The 25,484-nt window shown below is 41.1% G+C and overlaps 1 protein-coding gene across 6 annotated transcripts in view; it reads right to left on the reverse strand.

Annotated features, from left to right (window-relative positions):
• The window catches only part of MACROD2 (mono-ADP ribosylhydrolase 2), a 987,387-nt gene that overhangs the window by 610,483 nt on the left and 351,420 nt on the right, over positions 1-25,484 (reverse strand). The gene's annotated exons all lie outside the window — the stretch shown is intronic.

Consider the following 25,484-nt stretch of genomic DNA (forward strand, 5'->3'; position numbering starts at 1 on the left):
CCTGACTGGAGCGCTTTCATTCCATTCAGCATTGCAACAAATTGCCTGACTGAAAAGTAAATATTTACTTCAGAAGAATATGAACCTTACAAAAATATAACAACACACATAAACAATATGAAATTACTTTAACTAAACTTTATTTGACTGATGTTTCACAAGGGTTCTGCTTGTGCATTTTTTAGTTTAATACCAACCACAGTTAGGCTCAGTTTGCACATAATGCAAAGGCAAACCATGGGTTTGGATGAACGTGTGGTACCGGAGAGGAGATCACAGTCATTTTGCTGCTACTGTAGTTCTGCTGCCGCTGTGAGCTAAAGCTATAGTTTTGCTTTACATGTTGCCCAAACCTGGGCTTATGGTTTTCCTGGACTGAGACAAACCACAAGTCCAAAACTAAACCATGGCTTAGCTCACATCAGCAGCAGGATTGGAGGAAGAGCAAAGAGACTGTGTGTTCATGTTAATCCATGGTTTAGCTTAGTGTTACATGCAAACAGGGTCACAATGGGTTAGCACAGTGGTGGCCAAACTTGGTCCTCCAGATGTTTTGGGACTACAACTCCCATCATCCCCAACCACTGGTCCTGTTAGCTAGGGATGATGGGAGTTGTAGTCCCAAAACGTCTGGAGGGCCAAGTTTGGCCACCACTGGGTTAGCACCATAAATCAAAGTATAAAATGTGAACTCAGTTTATTTCATTGGGCATTAAATTCTAAACTTTACTGTGCTAAAACTAACCTATTTTCAGAAGACTTTATGATGACGCAGTAAACATCCTTGCACATGGGGGTGGGGAATCAGGAGGCAAATGTGCAGTCAAATAATCGCATCATTATAATCACTATGCATACAAACCTGGATACAATTTATACATCATCAAGGGGATATGACAACCAACAAAAGAAATTTCTTTCGCCACCTGGATAGTGCAGTATTTGGTAATCCCAATCACATATTAGCACATGGGGGAAATGCAACCAGTTTTTTTCCATGTGATTAAGATATTCAAACATTCCTAAGGCAACATAGAAGCAGGTTCCTGGTGGATACCTTGCCACCAAATGCTCTAGTCTTTGCCCACAGACCAGTGTTTTTCAAAAGCTGGGTCTCCAGCTATTGTTGGACTGCAACTCCCATCATTCCTAGTTAGCAGGACCAATGGTCAGGGATGATGAGTTGTAGTCCAACAACAGCTGGAGACCCAAGCTTGAGAAACACTGCCATAGACTTTCATCAACCCCACTTTTCAATTTCCTTCTAGGTTTGAGTGATTGGCTCTACATTTCCTTGCAACGCCAATGATAAGCTCATGCTTTAAGACAATCTCTGATGCTCGTTTATACTTTCCCATTCTACCCTGTTATTCTGTTTTCTGAGCCAGATAGGTGGCATCTAGAGATAAGCAACTAAATTAATAATAATAATAAAATAAAATAATAAAATTTTATTTATATCCCACCCTCCCCAGCCGAAGCCGGGAGGATGGATTGAGGTAGTTTTGCACCAAAGTACGTTTGCTTTTTGAACAACCATTTTATGAGGTACTTTCTGAAGAGGTACAACTCACACACTTTCAATTGTTGGATAAATAACCACAACCTAGCTTGTCCAACAAGAACTTTTTTGTAGACCCGCTAAGTTTTCCTGACATTGTCCAGTGCAATGTTTCACCTATTTTGGTCCGCCAACCATGCTGGAAAACTAAGGGCTACTCTGAGTAGCTTACATGAGGATTTGTAATCACTGTCTCCTTCAAAGAATCAGTCTATTTAGGCAGAGGGTGTTGTTTTTAATCTGTGATAGCATTCCCTTCAGTGCACTACAGAGACTGCCTAATCTACTTTTAATGAACCTATTACCATAATATCTAGGAGCCACACTGTCAGCACTGGGCATGGATCCAATGCCTGATTTGGGAATGGGGTAGGAGGGGGATATCTGCTGGTCCAAGCTATGCATTCACCATCTGGATTAATCTGCAACTTTGTTTATTTATTTATTTTCCAAAAAGGACTTGGAATAAACTTCTGTTAAAGAAGTATAATGGATGGGGATTTATTTCACTTTCCAAACACTTCTAAGAACAAGTGTTCTTAACACTTGACACTTCCTTCTCTGCCGGTATATAGATGTTAATGGTCACTTTTCCTTATCAGCCCTTGTTCTGCTACAGTTCACAGGCAGACAAAAGGAAATGGACAATGCCGTTGAACATGTGCTAGCAGTGAGACAATGGAATAAAATGTAATGACACTGGCACAGTAAAGTTTTATATTTTCCAGAATAGCAGAAATACCTCAGCAATTAGGGCAGATGATATTTCATAGCGACGGATATAAGTGAAGGCATGCGTCAATCAGCATGTTAAGAGAATCTGAACTAGTGTTGCGGCATAAGGCTGACAACTTGGGAGCTCTGCGTTCCCCAACATCTGACGGTGGTGTTAGCATGAAAGTTACTAAGGACAGCAGGTGTTGGGGGGATCAATGCGATAGTAAGGGGTATACCCTTGACACCAAGGAGGTCAAGAGCTGCTGCTCCAGCATTAATGCATTTTGGATTAGTATCTTGTGTCAATAAATCCTGATTACTAACATCAAATACTTGACATTGCTCAACTTTGCACCAGCCATTTGCTAATTGCAGCAACATTCCTTAGGAATTCCTCAGTGGGGAAAACAATGGTCATCTTCCCAAGGCCATTATGAAGGTCAGAGAATCAGAGACGTTTCAAACTAACTTCTGCAAACGATAGATAAAACACTTAATCAGACCTCTGAAGACTATAATTTAAAAGCATATTATAACCGACGACAGTTAACCCATAATTCATAGATAAGCTGAAAGCATGGCTGCATTGATTGCAGCTTAGTGAACTGCTAACTAATTTTGTTAACCTTTTCAAATAAAAATGTTTACTACTGGATGAAAGTAGCCTTTTAAAAGCAAATGGAGACCTTTGCCCCAAGAGACAGACCAAGGAATGCAAGCCAGGTGTGTGTGTCCATCTGTCCTTCCTCTGACTACCATATAAATGATTAAATTTAACCAATTCAAATGGAAACAACGCAATACAATATCTGATATCATGAAAACATCATAAAACCTAAAGAAATGGGCAGGATTAGTTTTTAATCCCTTTTTGTCTACCTGCAATATATTTAATCTCACCTTCCTCTTAAACTTGGGTTGTCCGATTCTGTCCTCGCCAAATGCTTACAGGTACAGTTGTACCTCAGAAGTCGAATGGAATCCGTTCCAGAAGTACGTTCGACTTCCAAAATGTTCAGAAACCAAAGCGTGGCTTCTGATTGGCTGTGGAAGCCCTGTCAGACATTCTGGTTCCAAAGAATGTTCGCAAACCGGAACAATCACTTCTGGGTTTGCGGCATTCAGGAGCCAAAACACCCGAGTACCAAGTTGTTCAAGATCCAAGGTACGACTGTATAACTTATTTCTTGGAAAAAGCTGCTCATGTTTATATTCTCCCTCATTTAAAGTCTAGGATGGAGCACAACTACCCCAGCGATGTCCTGGGCAGGAGCAGGAACAGCACTTTCCTTGCCATGCATGGACAATGCAGACTAGTCACACCAAGACCCAGTGCATCACAGACAATAAAGGAAAAAGGGAACTGAACAACGGTGGCACATCCAAGAGAACCAAGGTCCTTTCTAAAAGAACAGGGAAGTTTTAGGCCTATCCTATTCATTTTCAGTTTTATCCTCTGATGTTTCTACTGCTCTTCCTCTAGCAAATTATGGTCATGAAATGCATGTGTATGTTTTCCAAAGAGGAAAATTTCCTCTCAGAAATATTCCTAAACTGCTGCTTTTTCTTTCTCTAGCCTAACATTGGTCCTGAAATCTGCAAATACTATTTTGGACATAATCCAGGGCAAAGCAGCATTGTCTGCAAAGTGTAACAGATACAGCTCCAAAAGAGCCAATTGAAAAATACAGGCAACATATGGTAAAGATTTTTTCTATTTTGCATGCTGCTTTGTCATGGTTCCAATACCTTAGAGCAGCCTTTCTCAACCTTGGCCAGAGCTCAGGGATGATGGGAGTTGTAGTCCAACAACATCTGGGTACCCACAGGCTGAGAAACACTGCCTTAGAGTAACTTTCCTGAAATGCATAGTACAGCCAGGGCAGTTTCTCCTTCAGTAACATACATAATCTAACAAATTCTGCTACATGGCAAATATGCAATGAGCGATTTTAATATCTACTTTAAAAAACAAAACACATCATATCCTGAGGTATTAAAATAATGTTGCTTGGGATTTCAGAAAGCCTTATTTGCTTGACAGTTTCCCTACATGTGTCTTATAATCATTATATGGTGGGTGGGTATGTTTAGATAAAGGCTATGTGGTGCAGTGTAACAGAATTACACCTGAAACTCCCGTATACTGTGTCAAACCACTGGACTACTAGCTCAGTATTGTCTGATGGGCAGTGGCTCTCCACAGTCTCAGGCAAATAAATTTTTCCCATGTGGTTATCAGGGTTCCTTTAGCTCAGGGATGGCAAACTCAGGGGGCTCCAGATGCTGATGTACTCCAGCTTCCATCAGCCCCGCCAGCATGCTCAATGTAAAGAATGGTGGAGTCCAGCAATATCTCGAAGACCACGGGTTCCCCATCCTTGCTCTGCCTCAAGATGCCAAAACCAATTGGATAAAAGGAAATTGGAAAAGATCGCCCAATGCTTTATTCACCGTGGGACAACCTTTCTGGTAAATCGGGAAGCAAATTACAAGATTACTTAAATTCACACTGCAGAACATCCAGACATCCTACATCAGTTGTCATCTTGGGCATGGTACATCAAGCAAAGGTTCTTTTCAATAGGAAGATGTGAACATAGCCCTTTGCATGAGTGGTTAGTTACAGAACGTTCAGCCATCTCTCATGTCTGTGAAGCCATAGCTCAGTCATACAGCACATGATATTAACACGGGTCAAAAGAAATGAACTGCCATATAATGCAGCAGAATAATAGCCCATCTATGCTGTTACTGTAAACTCTGGTTAACGGTCACATTTTGAAGTATTAGGAAAAGATATCAGGCCTGGGTCCGGAGCTAACTTAACTATATGTGCCATGTGATCTTCCCTTCCTCCCTAAATTAACCTGCTATCCTCGGGCGCAGTAAAAGTTGCTGTCCCATCGCCACCATTGATGTAAGATTCGACTACCCCATGGAATGGGGATGGGGCAGCATCTGCACGTCACAGGATGCCACAGCAAAATGTATTGAACTGGTCCTGAGCATTAGTTTCCATATACCAGGTCAAAGCATTGGTCCATCTGGCTCAGTACATTGACTGGCATTGGTTATCCATGGTTTCAGACAGGGCTCATTCCCAGCCTTACCTGGAAATGTTAGGGACTGAACGTGGGATGCTCTTCCTATGGGACGAGGATGGCGCTGTGGTCTAAACCACTGAGCCTCTTGGCTTGCCGATCAGAAAGTCGGCGGTTCGAATCCCTGTGACTGAGTGAGCTCCGGTTGCTGTGCCCCAGCTTCTGCCAACCTAGCACTTCAAAAGCATGCCGGTGCAAGTAGATAAATAGGTACCGCTGCGGCGGGAAGGTAAATGGCGTTTCTGTGCGCTCTGGTTTCCGTCACGGTGTTCTGTTGCACCGAAGCGGTTTAGTCTTGCTGGCCACATGACCCGGAAAGCTGTCTGTGGACAAACGCTGGCTGCCTCGGCCTAAAAGCAAGATGAGCACCACAACCCCATAGTCGCCTTTGAGTGGACTTAACTTATTTTTCTAAGCCACATAGTTTTATCTTATGAGTATAAAGTATTTTGATGTGGGTGAGGATCTTAGTTACTCGTCCCATGTAGTACACCCACAATCAAGGTAATTTTTAAAAAAGTTTCCTTCAATGAATTAATTTAATGGAGGAATCTGAAGGTTTTTGGCAAGATTATATTAACATTTATGTTGTGCATCTTACAATACAGCACCACACTTCCAAAATTTTGCTTGTGCGAAGCATGAAAAGGTCAGTTACCCCCCCCCCCAATGTTTTAACTCCTTTAAAAACTGATTGGGAAGCAAAATACAATTTTGACACATTTGGGTTAGGAAGATGTTTTCTTCTAAATCTCTAATGGGATTATCATTCTCCCTGATATAATATACCATGCTTCAAGCTGCATCACAAGAAAGCCGATTAATCCATCCATTGATTTTACTCCCACACCAGATACATTTTGGGATTCATAGTATATAGTGAGGATTTAGTTTAAAATAAACCACATTTTAAAGCTGCACAGGCTCTATGAGAATGCAGCTATATTACACTACAATAACAACAGACATCTGTTCAACCCTCTATGAAAACATCCCTCATTAGAATACTATTACCACTGATGAAGTTTGACATTAATGTGACATATCTGCAAAAAAGCAGCATCAAAACAACTGACTACAAAGATAGCATTAACACAATATATATGCTATTCCTTAAGACAGAAAAATAAACGAAGACAAGATGAATATGGTTTGGAATCACCACAGCAGATGTAAGTACAAACATACTGAAACGAATCCTACTCCCTAAAGCCTAGGCTGCCCAGTAACCAGAATAGTTTTTGTTTGTTACTATGGTATGTATTTTTATATTGTAGACCACCCTGTGATCTTCAGATGAAAGGCAGTATAGAAATTTAATATATAATAGTGGTAGTAGTACTGTAGTAGTAGTAGTAACACCTCGGAAATAAATTTCAGTAATCTACATCTTGTTTCTGGATTTTGTAGATACAGTAGTACCTTGGGTTACAGACGCTTCAGGTTATAGACTCCGCTAACCCAGAAATAGTACCTCGGGTTAAGAACTTTGCTTCAGGATGAGAACAGAAATTGTGCTCCAGCGGCGCAGCGGCAGCAGGAGGCCCCATTAGCTAAAGTGGTACCTCAGATTAAGAACAGACCTCCAGAACAAATTAAGTTAACCCGAGGTACCACTGTACTGTTTACACATGATGCTAACTGGTTTTGCACATATGTAGTTTGGGGTTCAAAAGGGAACTAGTTACCTATATGCATGCAGAAAAATAGCTCTGTTATCATAACGTGACTCCATGGTCCTGCAAGGGGCAATTATTTCCCCTTAAAAGCAAGTAAATGCCACGATTCTGCCTTGAAATGAGCTTGTGCAAGCCAGTAGCCTAATGTGCCTTCAGAGTATATCCTTCAGAATAAGTTGAAGTAAGGATAATAGAGTGGGCAAGTGTAACCATTAAAACACCTGGCCAGCCAAACACAGACTATGAAATGTTTTGCTCTTGCTGTTTTAGAAAAGCAAGAAGGAATGCTGCAGCAACTACCATCCGTTCTGGCACACTGGTGTTTGGGGGGCGGGGGACGTTGGCACAGATGCTGGTGTTGGGGTGGGGCTGTATGCTGCCGCCGTCATCACCTGTTCCTCTCTAGGAGGTTGTCATGGAGGTGGGGTGAAAAGCTGTCTTTTAATAGTTTGCACTGGGAAATAATGATAGGGGAACATCAAATTTCTCTATTAATGCAAGATTTTAATGGGAGTTTATGAGGAGGAAAAAAGTGTACTCAACAATATTAAGACTATTAATTAGATTCCGGTAGGGGGATAAACTGCAAATATCTAGCTTACATTAGACTATTTCAGTTTCTCAAGAGCATAATTTGCAAAGGAAACAAATGCTTCCTGAACGCAGCTTCTAAAAATAGGTTAATGCTGCAGTCCTAAGCACACATCCTTAAGAGTCCCACAGAACACATTGGAATGCACTTACTTCCAAGTAATCATGCAGAAGACCGTGCTCATCATCCCAGGACATGGCAATGTCATGAATATAACTGATTTTAAAAGAAGTAAATAGTAACTGATTTTAAAAGTAGTGATCAAACCCATAGCTGTCAAGCGCCCCTTATTTGGAGGGACAGTCCCTTATTCCAGCACCATGTCCCACTGCTGCCCCTTATTGATGGATGTCCCTTAAATGATGTCCCTTAAATTTCAAAGGAAGCAGCTCCTCTCCCTCCCTCCCGGCCAGCCAGGGAGGAGGGAGGCTCCAACTGTCTTGCTTGGCTGGGGGAGGGAGGGAGGGGGGAGGCTGTGTGTGTGTGGCTAGTTAATGCAAGCTGAGGGGGGTTTTGAATGCTGGGCGCCATTTTGTTACACGTGCTGCTGCAAACTTTGCAGTACAAAGCCAGGCCGGGGAGCCATCTTAAGTTGAGGCTGCATAGGCCTTGTGGTGCATGTGATTCAGATTCTATTCAGTTGAACCTCTGGTTACAAAGTTGTTTGGGCAGTGTTCTCGAAGCTACCAGCATGAGTTTGACTAGACTGCAGGAAGACAGGAAGACTGGCGTGCCTGGAACAGGTGAGGCTGCAGGCCCCTTATTTTGGCTGCTGATCCCTTATTTTCAAGGCTGCTGGCCCCTTATTTTTAAATCTGTAAGTTGACAGCTATGATCAAACCATGCTGTATTCCCAGAATTACATAGGAAAGGGTTATGGGCACTTCAACACAGAAGTTTATTATGAACTCAGTGCTGCTCATGCTTGGAAGTTTTTCACAAGTTCCACACAATGAAATGGTCATAAAAATCCCAGTCTATACTTTTTTCTCCCAGCCTTCTCCAGCTGACAACTTCAGCTTAAAGCAAATTGGGATTGTGCTGCTCAGAAGTGGAAAGGGGATCAAATAAGTCACGAACCTCTATTTTTTCAAACTTCTCTGAGAGTCCCCTGTAGTAGTCTGAAGCCCTGCAGCATGGAGCTACCAGGAGAGCATTTCAAAAACGGTAGGAAGAGGCAAGCACATCCATGCAACAGGAAACTCCCTTATATCCCCTTCCTTTCCCCCGAAACCTCTCTGATTCTGCAGGAGACTCTTGGATGCTTGAGGGGAAAGAAACCCACTATAAGATGTTCAGGGCTTATCAATATCTCTCAGCAACATAGATCCTGAGGTGCTTTTCAGCTGAAGTTGGTCATCAACTAGGGAAGGCTGGAAGAGAGGGATTACTGTAATTTGCAGAAAGATTGGTACATACATACCCCGCCCCCAAATAAAAGTATTCCATTCACAGCACTAAGCAGCCCCAATTTGTATTGTGTGATAGTGCTAAAACAGAATTGTGGAAAAAGGTTACGGGGGGGGGGGAGCGAGGGAGGGAGCAAGTTAAGTTCACTTCATTTAATTCTGGAAACTAAGCAAGAGAGGTTAACTGATTGAAAGGAAGGTAGGGGGAAGCGGAATAGCAATGGAATAGCAACGAATATGGCAAGTGAAAAAGCAGGCATGTGGGCCCTTATGTGTAAATTGAAAATACAGAAAGATCAAATCTAAACTACCCATGTGTGAGATAAGGCCCCTGTCTGGACCTAGCTTTTCTCTCACATATAACAAAGCCATATATGGAGACCATAATCCAGGTGAACTCTATTAAACATTTTGTAAAAACTGTACTTCCCCACATTTCATGGGATGCCGGAATTGAACACACACCCTCCTACCTGTTCAGACCAGATGAGAGCTGCAAAGAGCTTCTGTCGGTAAGTGAGGGTGGCTGATGTAAGTGCATTTCCCCCCACAGGGGGGTAGGAAATGCCCACACAACTTTATGCTCCCATCTCTTCTTCAGACAATTTCAAAGGCGAGCAGATGTTGGTTTGACCAAAGGTGGATTTACTCTCCTGAAAAATTAGCCCTAGTGACATATTACATTCAATGCATGTTGCAGCTAGCTGGTAAGGCTAGATTGCAGGCTATAATATAGTGATTAATATCTGCTAGACAGTTTATCATGGGTGGAAAGACAATGAATGTCCAGTGGGGAAATCAGACAACCACTTCACTCTGAACTCACTGCATAGCCAAGGGCAAAACCTTGGACATATGAATTGATTTGAGAAATGATCTGAGAAATGCTAGCCTCTGATTATACCAGACACACACCCTATTTGCCAGCTGAAAAGTGCCTTTCCCCTACCAGTTTTAAGACCTTTGATATACTCTAATCCTCATAGAACAAGCATATACCCAGCAACATAAAAATATTGCTAGTTAATCTTGTTAATATCTTTAGGAACACTGACCTTCACAGAATTACTACAGTAAGTTGCCAGTGAGTTGTACCATGAATACAAATTCTAGTATCTCCAATAGCTAGATGGAAACCTAAGAACAGTATCACGCAAAGGAGTCTTTGACTAGCAACGACACCATCATTATCCAGCAGGTGACAATGAACTTTGAGAAATTGAAATCTGTAATTAAGTGGTTACTAAACAATATGTTTACTGCCCCAGAAGGTTAGTCCTCAGATAATGGCATCTGGATTGTTGACATTGGAATAATGTGTCTCACCCTGTCATCATACATTGAACTTAGCGGTCATTCATTATCTTCACAGCATAAAGCTCAGAATACAGAGATACTTTATATGCAATAAAATTACCACATTTAAACAACGTTAAAGTTTTACAGCCTCTCTCTAAAAACTACAAATGGGAACCATTTTTCTAACCTGAAATGACAAGGTCATCTAGAATTTCAAGCTGTTTGCCATAGGTAGTAAGTTGTGAACTGGGATCTTTTGCTTAAGCAAGTCAAACAAATCAAACATCAGCCATGGCAGAGAATGTATTTGCAACAAGACTTTGTTACCCAACAGTTATTTCAGAGATCAGCGTGGTTGCCAGCTATTAGTGGTTCAAGAATCATCATGACTCAAAATGACCCAGACCAAGTTAAATCACTCAGAATAGTGTGTTTAAGCCTATGTCTTACAGGAAATCTCCACTGCAGCAGAAGACTTGATGGAACAGAAATAGACAGCTAGTACTGTCATAATTTTGTCTGAGATTTCACCATCAGGAAATGTGATTCCAGTGTGATCTCCAAGGCAAGAAATCTTTGTGAACAAGTGGAATACAAAAAGGGAGGTGCGAGGAGGTCAGTGAAATAAGTGAATGAAAGACAAGATATTGAAACTGTTTGAGTGTTTTAAACTGTTTTTGTTTGGCTTTGTTGGTTTAATGTGTTAGTGTTATGTAGTGTCTTTGTATTGTATTGTATTGTTCTTTTTTGTTTTTGTTTTGTTTTGTAGTGTTTAAATTGTTCAAAAAGTAATAAATATTATTTTTTTAAAAAAAGAAATCTTTGTGAACATTTATAAAGTACAACTGGACCATAAAGAAGGCTGATCGCCGAAGAATTGATGCTTTTGAATTATGGTGCTGGAGGAGACTCTTGAGAGCCCCATGGACTGCAAGAAGAACAAACCTATCCATTCTGAAGGAAATCAGCCCTGAGTGCTCACTGGAAGGAAAGATCGTGAAGCTGAGACTCCAATACTTTCGCTACCTCATGAGAAGAGAAGACTCCCTGGAAAAGACCCTGATGTTGGGAAAGATAGAGGGCACAAGGAGAAGGTGACGACAGAGGACGAGATGGTTGGACAGTGTTCTCGAAGCTACCAGCATGAGTTTGACCTAACTGCAGGAGGCAGTGGAGGACAGGAGTGCCTGGCGCGCTCTGGTCCATGGGGTCACGAAGAGTTGGACACGACTAAACAACTAAACAACAACAACATCAAGTACAAAGTTAAAGCAAGAGTGTGATTTCTTTCCCTCCTTTCTGACTGACTGGGTATTCCTTTTTTTTTATCTGTAGCTCCAGAAACGGTCTCTGCCTGAATTGGCTGCTCCTTATCCAGTGTCACTGGATATTCCGTGCATCTGTGATTACTGAATAACATAAGACAAAACTGCAATCTAATAACAGTGAGAAAGAATTAGGATTCATAAGGGTTTTAAACTGAGTAATGAGTTCTTTCCTCAGACCAATAGGGAGGCAAGAGATAAGGGTAACTAGTAACAGGAATACAGAAGATGAACAACTGAAGTTTTACTATACTTTTATTTTATTCCACGGAGGGAAGAACAAGATGTCCAGCAGCAAACAAAGGATTACCAGTCCTACTTTTGCCTCTGATGGGCAAAGCAAAGTGGGAGTTAAGGTGATACCTCCCTCCAGTTTCTTTCCTCCCAGCGTGGCTCTAAGACTAGGTTTCCCAGGCTAGTATGGAAAAAAAGAAAAGACAATGGGTTTCAGGGGAGAAATAGTGAATGGGGAAAGGTAAAGTGTGCTCACTCACTCACACATGCACACACACACTATCCCTATCTGCTTGCAAAAATGTTTCTCTGGATTGCATCAGGAATACTGTGTTTGCCACCAGCTAAATATCTAGCTTCATCTTGAGCCAAAAATCCTATTACCACCATTTTGCCTGGCAGGCTGTCACAACAGTATTTATACTTAAAAGCAGAAAGGAGCAAAACTCACTAAAGGGGGAAAAATAGACACCAAAGAATAGAAGTGGAAAACTGATAAGGACACAATAGGAGAACAGAAAACAGACTCCTGTGCTACATGATTAAAAGAGTAAGCTTAAGAAAACACCTTCCTCCACGATGACACTTCTTCCAAAGTCTGTAATTCTGGCCCATATGCAATATATACTTGTTGACCTCTTTCCTATTTAAAACCATGCATGCCATTTTTCTTCCCAGATACAGCACTGAAACACGTCTATTTGCTGCTTTTCCGATGAGAATGGATTAGATTTCAAATCCCCCCGCTCAGTTAGGAAAGGCATTTCCATCAGCTGGAAAGAGTTTCCAATCCATCTTGCCAACATTTGACCTATGCTTGTTTCCTTTAGAAGGTGAAACCCAGTATACATCAGGCATGGATAAGCAATTCTCTACTGAAAGCATTTCAAACAGATGCAATGCAGCATATGAGACAAGAGTGAGCAAATGAAATGCAAGGTGCGTGGGTATATATTTAGCCCTGCTTTATAGGAAGGTAAATAACAATACTTCTAGCCTTCTGAATCTCTTTGATAGATGTGTGATGCAAATGCAGGTTATTTATTACCTGATATAGGACTGGCTTCAGCTTAAATTGTGACTCTAGGAAGGATTTAATTTGAGGCTTATCTCAGCTCCGTCAGCATAGATAAATATATAGGGCACAATCCAGTCAAAGTCACACATTTTAAAAATTACATTGATTTGAATGAAAGAACTTGAAGAATGTGTTTAATTCTTCCACAGAAATCAATAGAATGAAAATGTGTGTAATTTTGGCAGAGATGTGATCATACACCACACCATAATAAGTTCTGACATACTTTAAATGTTTGATACATATAACTCTGCAAGTGCAGGTTTAATTTTGAAATATATATTGGGGGTTTTAATAGCTGCTTGTAATATGCAACGATGATGCACTTAATTGCACTGTTAAATTATTACTGCTTAAACTGTTGGGTTGGGGGATGGAAGCAACATTTTTGAAAGATTGACATAATTCATCATGTGGTGATATTGATTTGTTCCAACAATGATTGGCTGCATCGGATGCAAAAACAAACCATAGTTGTTATGAGAACAAGCTACCCAGAGTTCCTTCTTCCCACTCTACATGCATAAAGAGCAGCACCTAATTTACAGGAAACAGAAACTTTCTATTTCCTCCAAATGCAACAAACCACAGTTTTCCTCAAACAGGATTCAAAACCATGGTGCCATCTTTTAGGAGACCCCCTACTCCCTTCGGAGAGCTACAGTTATCAGAGCGGGTTAACAACCAATTCCTTTTCCCAGGAAACTCTGGAAATTGTAGATTTGTGAGCACCCTTAACAAACAACAATTCCCAGAATTTGTTGGGGGAAACCATGACTCTTTAGGTTGATTTAATATTGCTTTTAATGTATAGTGTTGATGGAGCCAGAGATGAAACTATATATTGGGACCCTAGTTTGATGGCAGACTATGGTATGTTGCAAAATAGAAATACCTTCTAACTTCCTTCCTTCATGTCAAAAGAAGGGAAGAGAGGAGGAGATAGTATATGAACCCAAGGCTCATTGTGGCTCACTGATGTAATAACAAACCATAATTTGCTATGTTATATTTCAGTGCAGCCAATATTTCCATGCAGCAGTATCTTGGAGCCACCTCACTGAGTACTGATCACATGATAAAAGTCATGCTGATCTCCAACGGCTTCAGCCCATAGAGAAGCTGTGATGTGTTTATTGGTTGCCCTGGGCTAGACACAACGCAGATTCATCTTCTGGCATGAGAATTCCACTTTTGTTTTTAAGATATTGCATTATGAGGAATGTGGACAAGCATGGGCTGGATTCAGCCCAGACTGGTGACCACTTCGCCATGGGCAAAAGCATATTGAAGTGAGAATGATCTTAGCTTTTTCATGAACAACATATGTTGAGGCAATCAGTAGCCGATAGAGCCAGATAGAGTTTTGGCTCCTTCCAGGTTTATCTCCTTTCTTGTGTCAGACTCCTTTTTCCCTCCTTTCTACCACTTCTACTGCATCTGGTTCAGGCCAACATATAATGAATTATGAACAAAACAACTAGATCAAAACCGTTGATCTGGGGAGCCTGCTGTGAATAATAATAATTAGGAAGGGCCTCACAATACTGGTCATTTTTTCTCACAGCAGGAGCCACAAAGTTGAAAACTTCGGTGGCAAGAACAGTCACTAAATATTTAGTTATCTAGGCTGGATGCTGGCCAATGTCATTATCTCAATGGGGACGTCCAAACGATTCAAATAGCCTGACAGTTAGATAACATGCCATCCAACTGTGCTGGGTATCAGTAAGTTAAAAACTCAGATAATGTCAGTAATTACTGAGGAAAATGAAAAGTTTAATTTTCAGTGACATTTCTTTTTGCATGTAGGGCAAAATATTTCAGAATATGTTGAACTTGAAGATCATTCTCTGAGGATGGTCTGAAGTAACATTTTCTCTGAAGTCAAGTAGATCCAAATCTGATCCGGCTTAGTGATCACCAAAGAACTCATGTATGCTGCTCTGAACTGCATTATTATTATTATACCACCCTATACCCACTGGTGTATGAAGGGGGGCAGGGGAGCGCACTGCCGCGCAACCCTGGACGCACACCACGCCCCATGGGCGACACACCACACCCCCAAAGGTGACGCATCACGCCCCCGGGGGGCGCGCCAGCCACGCACCCACCTGTTCTCCGCTCCGGGGGCTGCAGCATGCTGCTCTGCCACTGCCTATACCCGTAGGTTTCAGGGCAGTTCACAGAATAAAATCAAAATATAAAACCACAAAATACACAATCAAAAACAACCCAATAACCCCCCCACCCCAAACACATTTTAAAAGGGTATAGGATCCTCAGAATATTTAAAGTAAGACAATTAACAAACCTGGACAAGAACCACTCTTTGGAAAGACCATGATCTCAGAAATGTCTGCAGCAATATTTATTGGCAACCAAATTGGCCGGGTGCCTTTCTGAGACAAAGACAAAAATAGCTTTGAAATAAGAGTGGGAGGTGGGGGAAATTAGCTTTGGTTGTTGAGCAGATGTAATACTAGTGCTTCATCTTCCGCAAGGGAAAGGCCTCTATCTAATGTTGCAAACGAGTTTCATCTTCTTTCTTCTAGAGCGGTGGAGTACAAATCTTATGAAGAAGCAATAATTGATGTTATCTCATTCTGTCCCTGGCACTCTATACCAGAAAGGGCCAAAATTCTATGAAAGAGTAACAATTCTTCAATGTTCTTCAGAACATCTGCTACCCTTCCTGTGCAAGAAACCCTGCATAGAGTTCTCTAAGGCTGGAGAGGAAGGATAGTAATTTCAGAGAATGGAAGGCGGCACTGCTGTTTATGGTGAGTACACTCATTTATTTCTAGAAATTTATACGCTGCTTCCTCAAGGAGCTCTCTAGTCAACGTACATAGTAAAACTCTAGATAAAACACAGCTAAAACCCACAATACTATTAAAAACAAATACACATAGCATAATGATCATTAAAAGACAGAGGCGCCATCTGTGCTATACATTTGAAGAAGTACCATACAACTTTCTTAGAAGACTGCTATTCCCCTCACAGAGCTATAATTACCAGTGTGGTTTAAAAATCAACCCTTCTTCCCAAGGAACTCTTGGAATTGTAACTCTGTGAGGGGGATGGGGTCTCCTAACAACTCTCAACACCCTTAACCAACTACAGTTCTCAGGATTCCCTGGGGAAACCAGGACTGTTAATGTGGTATAATGGGGCCTCATTGCACTGGCAGCTCTGACGATATGGTCCGCATCAAACCCCTGCAGCTTCTGTTAGGTCAGAGCTTGCAATGGAGCAAAAGATCTGTCAATGTGGATAATGTAAGATGCAAGCCTACACCCTCTTACTTGGAAGTAAGCCCCATTTCATGAAGTGGGACTTCCTTCCGAGTAAGCACGAATGGATAATATTTTACACCTATTTCAACTCTCTTTAAAAGAATTGTCTCTCACCTTAAATGCAACGGATACTAAAATGTCTTTAAATGCTTGTGAAGTAAAAATCCTCCACTGAAGAAACTGACAAAATTACTGTACATAGTTTTCAACCATGTGCTGAGTTCAGCTCATCTATATATTTAAAAGCAAGAAAATGGGCTTTTGTGGAGATCACTGTTCTGTTAATGGCATTTTGTTAATGACACCTTCACCTGTAAGAAATTTAAAACCCCCGCCCAGTTTCTTACACATATTTCTGATCTCTGCAAACAAACATAGAACAAGTCCATTTGCTTTAAACTAGGCTTGCACTAAACTTTGGTCTCATTGGTTTTGGGGTCAAAAATACTCCTTTAGGAGGTAGGGGAAAACATATATGACAATATGCAGCTTTTTAAGCCTTTTTGTTGTTATTAAAGCCTGTTTGCTACATTTATTTCCTCTATCTTCTAATTAAAGGTAAAGGGACCCCTGACCAATAGGTCCAGTCATGGCCAACTCTGGGGTTGCAGCGCTCATCTTGCTTTATTGGCCAAGGGAGCCGGCATACAGCTTCCGGGTCATGTGGCCAGCATGACTAAGCCACTTCTGGCAAACCAGAGCAGCGCACGGAAACGCCATTTACCTTCCCGCCGAAGTGGTACCTATTTATCTACTTGCACTCTGACGTGCTTTCAAACTGCTAGGTTGGCAGGAGCAGGGACCGAGGAACGGGAGCTCACCTTGTTGCGGGGATTCAAACTGCTGACCTTCTGATCAACAAGTCCTAGGCTCTGTAGTTTAACCCACAGCACCACCCGCATCCCTCTACTTCTAATTACTACTTCATTATTCTTCCTGAGTCAGTCATGTGGGCAGTACCAGCCAATCAGGATTATTTAATGAGCAGCTGATGTCACAATCCTTGTAACCAATCACAATTTGACTATATAACTTAAGGAAATCAACTGTGAAGAAAATGTGATTTGGATCAGTCACATGGACAATTAAAGATCATGTAGAAACATAGGTGCCAACTCCCTGGGTCCCTTGGTGCCCAAGCACCCACAAAATTCCCCACAAAGGGGCCAGGCACCCGCAAATTTTGGTGCCAGGGCCAGGCATGCTGCCTGGCACCCACGGCCCTGGGCACTCACGGTCATGTGGCCACACTGGTACTCCTGCATGGAAACACTAAATAGCTGAACAGGTTTGGCTACATGAAGGACAAATTCAGATACAGTAACTCAGAAAGAGAGAGAGAATGCAATACAAATAAGTAAACAAGCATTTTTAGGAAAGTGGGGGGCCTTTTATGATGCCAAAAACATTTGCAAAATACACAGAGTCATTGCAGTGCAACTCTAGTTTATATCATCTGCCTACAATAGTAATCAGAAACATAGATTACTCTTGAGATCCTTCAAAATTCTTTCCACGAGTAATATACACTGGGCAATTCTTATCTACATTCATTTTTGCATGCATGTTATACTCAGAATTCATCTTCCTTTATTTGGAGAACATCAGGAATATAATATACAAGGCACAGGTGATGGGGTGTAAGCACAATTAGACCATCTCTTTTTCTCATGGGATCTCAGTATCAAATGAGTTGCTAATGAGTTGCAGAGATTGAGCAGAGAATAGGAAAGTTATTTTGCCCCCAAGCACTCTACAATAGCTTTCAGTGGAACTGTTGGGGATCCCAGCCCCCACCCGCCCACCCAACAACTTCAAAGAAATGAATGCAAGGCCTTCAGAGCCCTGTTGCATCAGACCAAATAGCCACTAGTTCAGCAATATATTTGCACAGTGGCCCACCAGACACTTTGGAGAACTTCTCAAGCAGGAGAGTGATGGCAGGGGAGAAAGGGTTAAACTCCTGTTCCCCAGCCTCTGTAATCCCGATAAGTACCAAACCCCTGCAGCAACTTCTATTTGCATTTTTGTTAACCAAGAAAAAAAATAGCATCATGTGTGATTTGCCAAGGTATAAGAAATCTGACAGAATTTAAAGTTTAGCATTGCACATATACCAAAGGGGCTGTATCCGTGGCTAATCCTTCTCGGAGTAGACCCACTCAAATTAACTCAAATGGCAAACTTTGGTACATTAGTTTCAGTGGGCCTCTTGCGAGCAAAAAAAACATAGTTGGCTGCAGCCTGTGGTGTTTCAATTTTGACCTAACTAGTGCTTGAAGAGAGTTAATAAATTTTCACTTCCGCATTATGCAAAGATTCTCAAGCCAAGTGGCTGCCAGAAATATTACAATAAACACCATTAGCATCACTTCATAGACTGATAATGCCTTCATCTAGAGTGGTCAAGAGGCAGCATGAAACATTGTCCTAAATTGATACCAGCTGCTTCTTGCCATCTTATATGAGCTCCCCTAACCTACTGCCCAATCAAACGAGGATTTTAAAATGCAGCATCTGGTGCATATTAGTCGTGATTCATATATTAGCATAAGCGGATGCCAGAATCAAGGAAACCCTGCACTTATTTGGCTAGAACAATGCTGCAGCAAAATTCTGCTCAGTGATCTGGTGACTGGACACTGTTGCTTAGGAACACTTATGATCAGAGAACTTAAGGTGTTTTGTCTGCAAGCGCATGATCTCCCCCAGTTTCTCATCAAGACAAAGGCACTACAATATGTTTGACACAATCACTACACATGCCGTCATCATGGATGTATTTGGGTGGGTGGGCACTCGTGATAGCAAGGCCAACTCCCCAATATGCCTTCACCTCCACTGAATTATCTGTACAGTGTCCCAAGTGTACACATAGGTGAAAAACTGAGGCAGCCACAAAAGGATTGGATTCGACTGTTTAGATTAAGTGTAATTGAGGAGAAAACAAAAAGCAAGTGTCTAGAATTCCCCTCTCCTATTGCCTCTTTCCTCTGCCCCCCAAAAAGCCTTCTTGAAAAAAATAATTCTGAATTCTGAATGACCTTGAAAACATTAAGGAATGATAGATCAATAGCCGCAAAGGGGGAAACAGTTTGACATTTGTAGATTAAAGAAATCTCTATCACCCTCTTGGCATGAGAAAATATATCCAATGGTGTCGAAATCAGACAAATGTCCTGTTCAGATTATCCTTAAACTGCACTCTTCCAGTCCAGTTTTCTTGGAAAGCATGGTTTAAGAAACCTGGGGCGGGGGGAGGGGTTGCCAAAGTTGGTGGTTTGAGGGAAGGGCAAGAAGAGGACAATGGGCACATAGTTCATTTCCAGTAAAGAAAGAAAAAGAAAAAACCTTGGTTTATTGGATCTGAATTGTTAAGTCAGAATCCATATGAGGGAAGGAAGCAAAATTGGGAATCTAATGCTTAATGAATCTTGTCTGCATTCTAGGTGGCTGTATAAGATATATTCTTTAACCTCTCTTTGACACTACATGTGGGTACATAAAATTTTCTAAGCGTATGCCAGGATATTCTGCCTGGCCAGATGAAACCTTTATAATTGTTATATGCCTGGGATAGCAGGTTTACTTAAGCATCAGGAAGGGCGGTTGCTGTTAAAATGAAACAGAAGTGAGAGGAGGAAAAATGTGTACACAGAATCAGTCAAAAGCATGCATGGTGGCAGGAAAAGCAAGGCAGGCAGAAGCAGAAATACAGTGGTGCCTCGCAAGACGAAATTAATTCGTTCTGCGAGTTTTTTCATCTTGTGATTTTTTTCGTCTTGCGAAGCACCACTGTGTATTGACGGTTTCCCATAGGAATGCATTGGCAGTTTTTAAAAAAAGGCGCAAGACGTTTTCGTCTTGCGAAGCAAGCCCATAGGGAAATCCGTCTTGCGAAGCAACTCAGAAAACGAAAAACTCTTTCGTCTTGCGAGGCATTCGTCTTGCGAGGTACCACTGTATAGCAGAAGTGGTGGCTGCTCAGTAGTGGCAGCTGATGCCATACACGAGTGAGTCCAAGGCCTAGGTAGCACAATGTTGATGGCATATCCTGCCATGACAAAACAGGTAGAGTTTTCGGTACAATCATAACACTATACCATGCTGCACAGCCTTTCTGTATGTTCTCAGTAATGTCATCATTAAATAGCTGGCTTTTGTTGGTATATTTTCCTTGTTTTCCTTGTTCAAAAACAAAACCTAGAGTGGCCCCAGAAGCTATCACATTACATGTATTAATGTAATGCTTCCACTGAAATACTAAATAATGGACATTTGGGAATGGCTCTACTAGGATTCTACTGCTACCAGATTACCTACTAGGAATTGTAAAAGAGTAAGATAACTCATCCCAAATAATTATGGATATTTGTTATAGCTAATTCCCTAAGATATGAAATATATATTTTCAAATCTTTTACATAATACATCAATGTCTTTATCATTTTGTGCCTACCATATTTGTGAATGACTTCTGCCCTTTTAGGCAGAAGCAATATTTAAATCTGTTCTCCATAACCAGGACTTTTGCCATGCATTTCATGTTACTCACCCAGGCCAGTTGCAATTGAATTAATTACTTCACTTGAGATTGCTTTTGATCCACTAGCCATATTGACTTTCTCCTTATCTGAGGTTTCATCTGTCTCCTGCTGTAGTATTGACTTTACTAAACCTTGATTGAGGGAATCTATTAGGCATTTTTAGCATTTAGTAGCCTGTCAAGTACATTTTTTGTTTAGCTCGTTTTGCCATTTAATAATACCCATGTCAGATATAATTCCACTGTCACTGTTATAATGGAACGGAGGGGGTCAGTTTTTGCAATAGCTTATTTCCTATTTAGCCTAACACACACACACACACAGAGAGAGAGAGAGAGAGAGAGAGAGAGAGAGACTCCCTTAAACATTGAGACAATAAGAAATAACTAGGAGGATACAAATGGCTTTCAGGATGCTTGTTGCAAAAACACCAGTTCCTTATTCTTATTATTAAAATGAAAAATGGGAAATAATTTGATAACACCTAGTTAACCTAACAAACTCCTCTACCTCATGTTTCCACTAGCGAAAAATAGATTAAGAAAGTGAGGGACACACACACACACACACACACACACACACACACAAAACAACAACACACAGTCATGGCATGGTCATGAGACTACAGACACATTTATCAAGTCAGTGGTCTTCCTTTCTATATTATGTCACATGGTTGCTTACATATTGTTCCTTGGGGGATCTGATTTCTGTATGAAGCACAGAGGAAACGTTTTGATTGCCATCCGTTCTAACTCAACTAGGTTTCCCTTGTTTTAAAGCATGCGTCCACTTTTCACCCTGTCATAATCATTTGCTGCTGGGTAGCTTGAGTGAATTTTGAGATATGTCACAAGTAGTATCTTGTCATCACCTGCCATGGCTCATAGGCCTCAAGGTGATCATGTGTAAGTGGCCAAGGACCCAAATCTGCCAATAGCCACCTGCTGATTTTTACTTGTAAGAATCTCCATGCACTTCCAGCTTGATTGCCAGCAGGAACACAGGGAAATAAATAATTGTTGAAATACCAACACTGTGCATTCTCTTATCCTGCTCACAGATGCATCAATGCATCTAAACAGAAGTGACAGCCGTTTCTCCTTGAGCATATTTAGCACATCTATTCCCTTCCAAGAGCCTTCAAAGATAAACAAATTAAATCTAATCCTTTAGCTTATGTTTGAAGATAATGTTAAGCGTTCTTCTTCCTTGGTAAGCTGACAATAGTTTTCAGATGCATTTTGCAGGAAGAGAGCAAACATATTCCAAAACTTGCAGGCTCACTGCAAGGGAGAGTTGACGCCTTTAATGATGAACTTGCACAAGTCCAGGAATGTTGGCTTCTTGTTTTACAATTATACACTCATAACAATACTGTATTATTTTGATGGGTTATTCTATATATTGTTGCGCCAACCACTCTGCGACCATCTATGGCAAAAAGAAGTCTATGCATACAGTACCTCGGTTTAAGAACAGCCCTGTTTACCAACTATTTGGTATACAAACTCTGCAAAACCGGAAGTAGTGTCCCGGTTCACGAACTTTACCTCGGTCTAAGAACGGAAGCCGAACGGTGGTAGGGCACCGGTGGCGGGAGGCCTCATTAGGGAAAGTGCACCTCGGTTTAAGAACAGTTTCAGTTAAGAACGGACATCCGGAATGGATTAAGATCGTAAACTGAGGTACCACTGTATTGGAAATGAATAAATAAATCAGTCCACAAGGAAGGCATGAGCACAATAACACTCTCCCACTCTTGATGCCCAGCGGCTTGTATTAAGAGGAATGGAGCTCAGTTTTTCTGTTCTCTACCCCCTGAGCCTGGAGAGCCTATGATGTTCATTCTTTGGATCTCTTCCACTTACATAACCTGAAGATTACAATAAATTGCTTGTATAGTAACATTTGTTTAAAAAGGGGGGGAGATGTTCAGTTTTCTTATGAGCAAGACACATTAACATCCCGTCATTGTCATTTCATTGGATCCTATTATTACAGTGTCAGATGAAAACCTGGTGCACGTTTTTTTGCTTTGTTTTGAAAGAGATTACAATGTAGTCTTAAATATCTCTTCCTGTGTGCACAAGAACGAACATAATCCACAATTAGCATCTCACTCTCTCAACCCTTCAAGCAGTTTAAATAATCCTCTCCTGAACTGCATGGGAACATCTTCATTAGAATGGATGCTATTGACTGCTCAGATTAAACTGTAACATTGGAGGTTGCCGACATGCCTTAAGCCCCGTTTTAATTACAAAAGACAAAATATTCTTTGCAGCTCGGAGGAGTTTACTTTGATAAATGATGGTTCACTGATGTCATATGATAGCATTATATATATATATATATATATATATATATATATATATAACCATTTGAACAGCCTTCTGTGAAATGCAAATAGTTTTAATGGAACAGCAGCTGGGATGGAGAAAAAAATTATCCCATGGATAATTTATACAATTGTGACATATCTCTTGAGTCAAACACATTTAGGGTTCATTTGTTTCATTTCTCTTCCAACCCAAAATATCCAATAATTTGTAGAGTCCCACACTGAATTTACTGTGGCCATGGTAAATCAGACTATCTAAAAGATCTCCCGCCATTCAACAGTAGATGTGAAAATGTAGATGTTTAGTAGATTACTAGCTGAACATGAGCCAGCAGGGTAAAATTAAGGACCTGATGCAACCTTAGGCTGCAATTACTGAAACTTAACATCCAGATCATAATATCACTTCTTTATTCTGCACTGGACAGGGCACTTATGGAGTGATGTGTCCAGTTCTGGGTTCCACATTTATGGACATTGAGCAACTAGAATGTGTTCAGTCCTATGAGGAATGCTTGAAAGAGCTGGAGATGCTTATTTGCCATGTAGCAATTTCAGCTAAACATTAGGGGAAATAGTCGTTGCACCAGTGGTGATTAGGTGGAGGGGGCAGGAGATGGGACGTGCATGAGTTTGGCTCCTGTGTAGTTCAGCTCAGAGACAAGAATGTCAAAACCTGCAATCAATTTAGTGGAGAAAAAGTTTTCCAGTCAATTCCTCTTTACCCCGCCCCCAACAACATCTCTACCAACACTTCAGCCTAGCAGTCATTAGCATTCATGGTATTTATTTTCTTTTTCAGAGGTAAAACAGGTTAGAAACAGGTGTCACTCAGATGATGAATACAAGCTGCCAGCCTTTTAAACAGCAGGTACTGAGTTAGCGTTTGGCATTAATTAGCATTTAGAAAGGCTACCCTCTTTCACGATAATGCTGCAAGATAATCTTTGTCCTTTCTCACAAATTAAAATAGCTATTAAAATGAGCAACGGCACAATGCAAACTAGTAATTGTACCTGCTAAACAAAGCTGCACTGAAACTCCAGAGCGGGAGCAATTTAAGCAACAAGCTCACAGTCTCAACTTGAAGTTTGAAACTTGATTCACAAATTCACATATAATTTATAACTCCACACAAGGCATCTAACATGGTAATAGATATAGATACAGATTTCGCCCAAGCAGAGTTTTCAAATGCTTAACAGCAGCCTTTTCTCTAATCCACTATCAGGCATGCTGAGAAAAAGACAACAAAGTTTCTTTATACATGCATGTAAATACAGCCAGGTCATTAAAATATCTCCAAAGATTCCATCACCAATAGCTGTTTCAGCAGCACATCAAGGCCTACATAACTCTAGGGTTGGTTTGTTTTTAAAAAACCCAAAAATAAAAACCCAAATCTCTTGCTTCTATGCACCATTTGAATTAAATTGCAAACATACTTTTAAAAGCAGAAAAATGATTGATATCAGAATTTGAATAAGTGACCATCTGTCAGCAGCCAAGCGGTGTTTCAAGCACATTATCCTTCCTCCCCAAGAATACAAATGTTGGTGCTAATTAAAAGGCATATTAGTGCTATCTGCAGGCAATGTCTAAGCTTCTATGCAGAGTGCAGGGAATGCGCTGGGTGGGGTGAGGTAGTTACAAATAAAAACAAATGGACCCTCCAAAATGAATGTACCCCAGTTGGATAATTTGGGGTCTGTTATAGCGACAGGGCTGCTATAACATTATTTACAGTTGAACACATCAGCAATTCAGTAATTGGTGGGTTATGAGACAAGTCAAAGATGGGATGGTGATAATATGCCACTTAATGGTTTCAGTCCAGAGCAAGTTAGATGAAATCAATAGGGTGTAAAGTAAGTGAAGCTAACTCAGTGAAGGGTATTCAGTGGGAGTTAAGTATGAATACTTCTTGGACACACTGTTCTATGGCCAACAGTAAGAGATGATGGGATTTGGATTCTAACATCTAAAGGACCACAAGTTCCCTACCCCTGCTCTGACTCTTTAAACCTTCATTTGCTTCTTCAAGAAGGTCAGGCCAAACTTGGACCATCTTACCTGCCTCTGTCTTCAGTCTTCACCCCTTTCCTCTACAACTTGACCTGTGCCAACTTGGAATGCATGACTTGACTCTGGCCCCTCAGACGAACATACAAAAATCCCCATGGAGCTTGAAACTTGACCAGTGTGGGACCTGAAATCCACTGGGCACTCACAAGAAATGAGAATCCAACTTTCCCCTGTGTTTTCCTCTTCCTCCCTCCATCTACAATGT

The sequence above is a fragment of the Podarcis tiliguerta genome, assembly GCF_965153285.1.
Source record: "Podarcis tiliguerta genome assembly, chromosome: 3".
Classification (NCBI taxonomy): domain Eukaryota; kingdom Metazoa; phylum Chordata; class Lepidosauria; order Squamata; family Lacertidae; genus Podarcis; species Podarcis tiliguerta.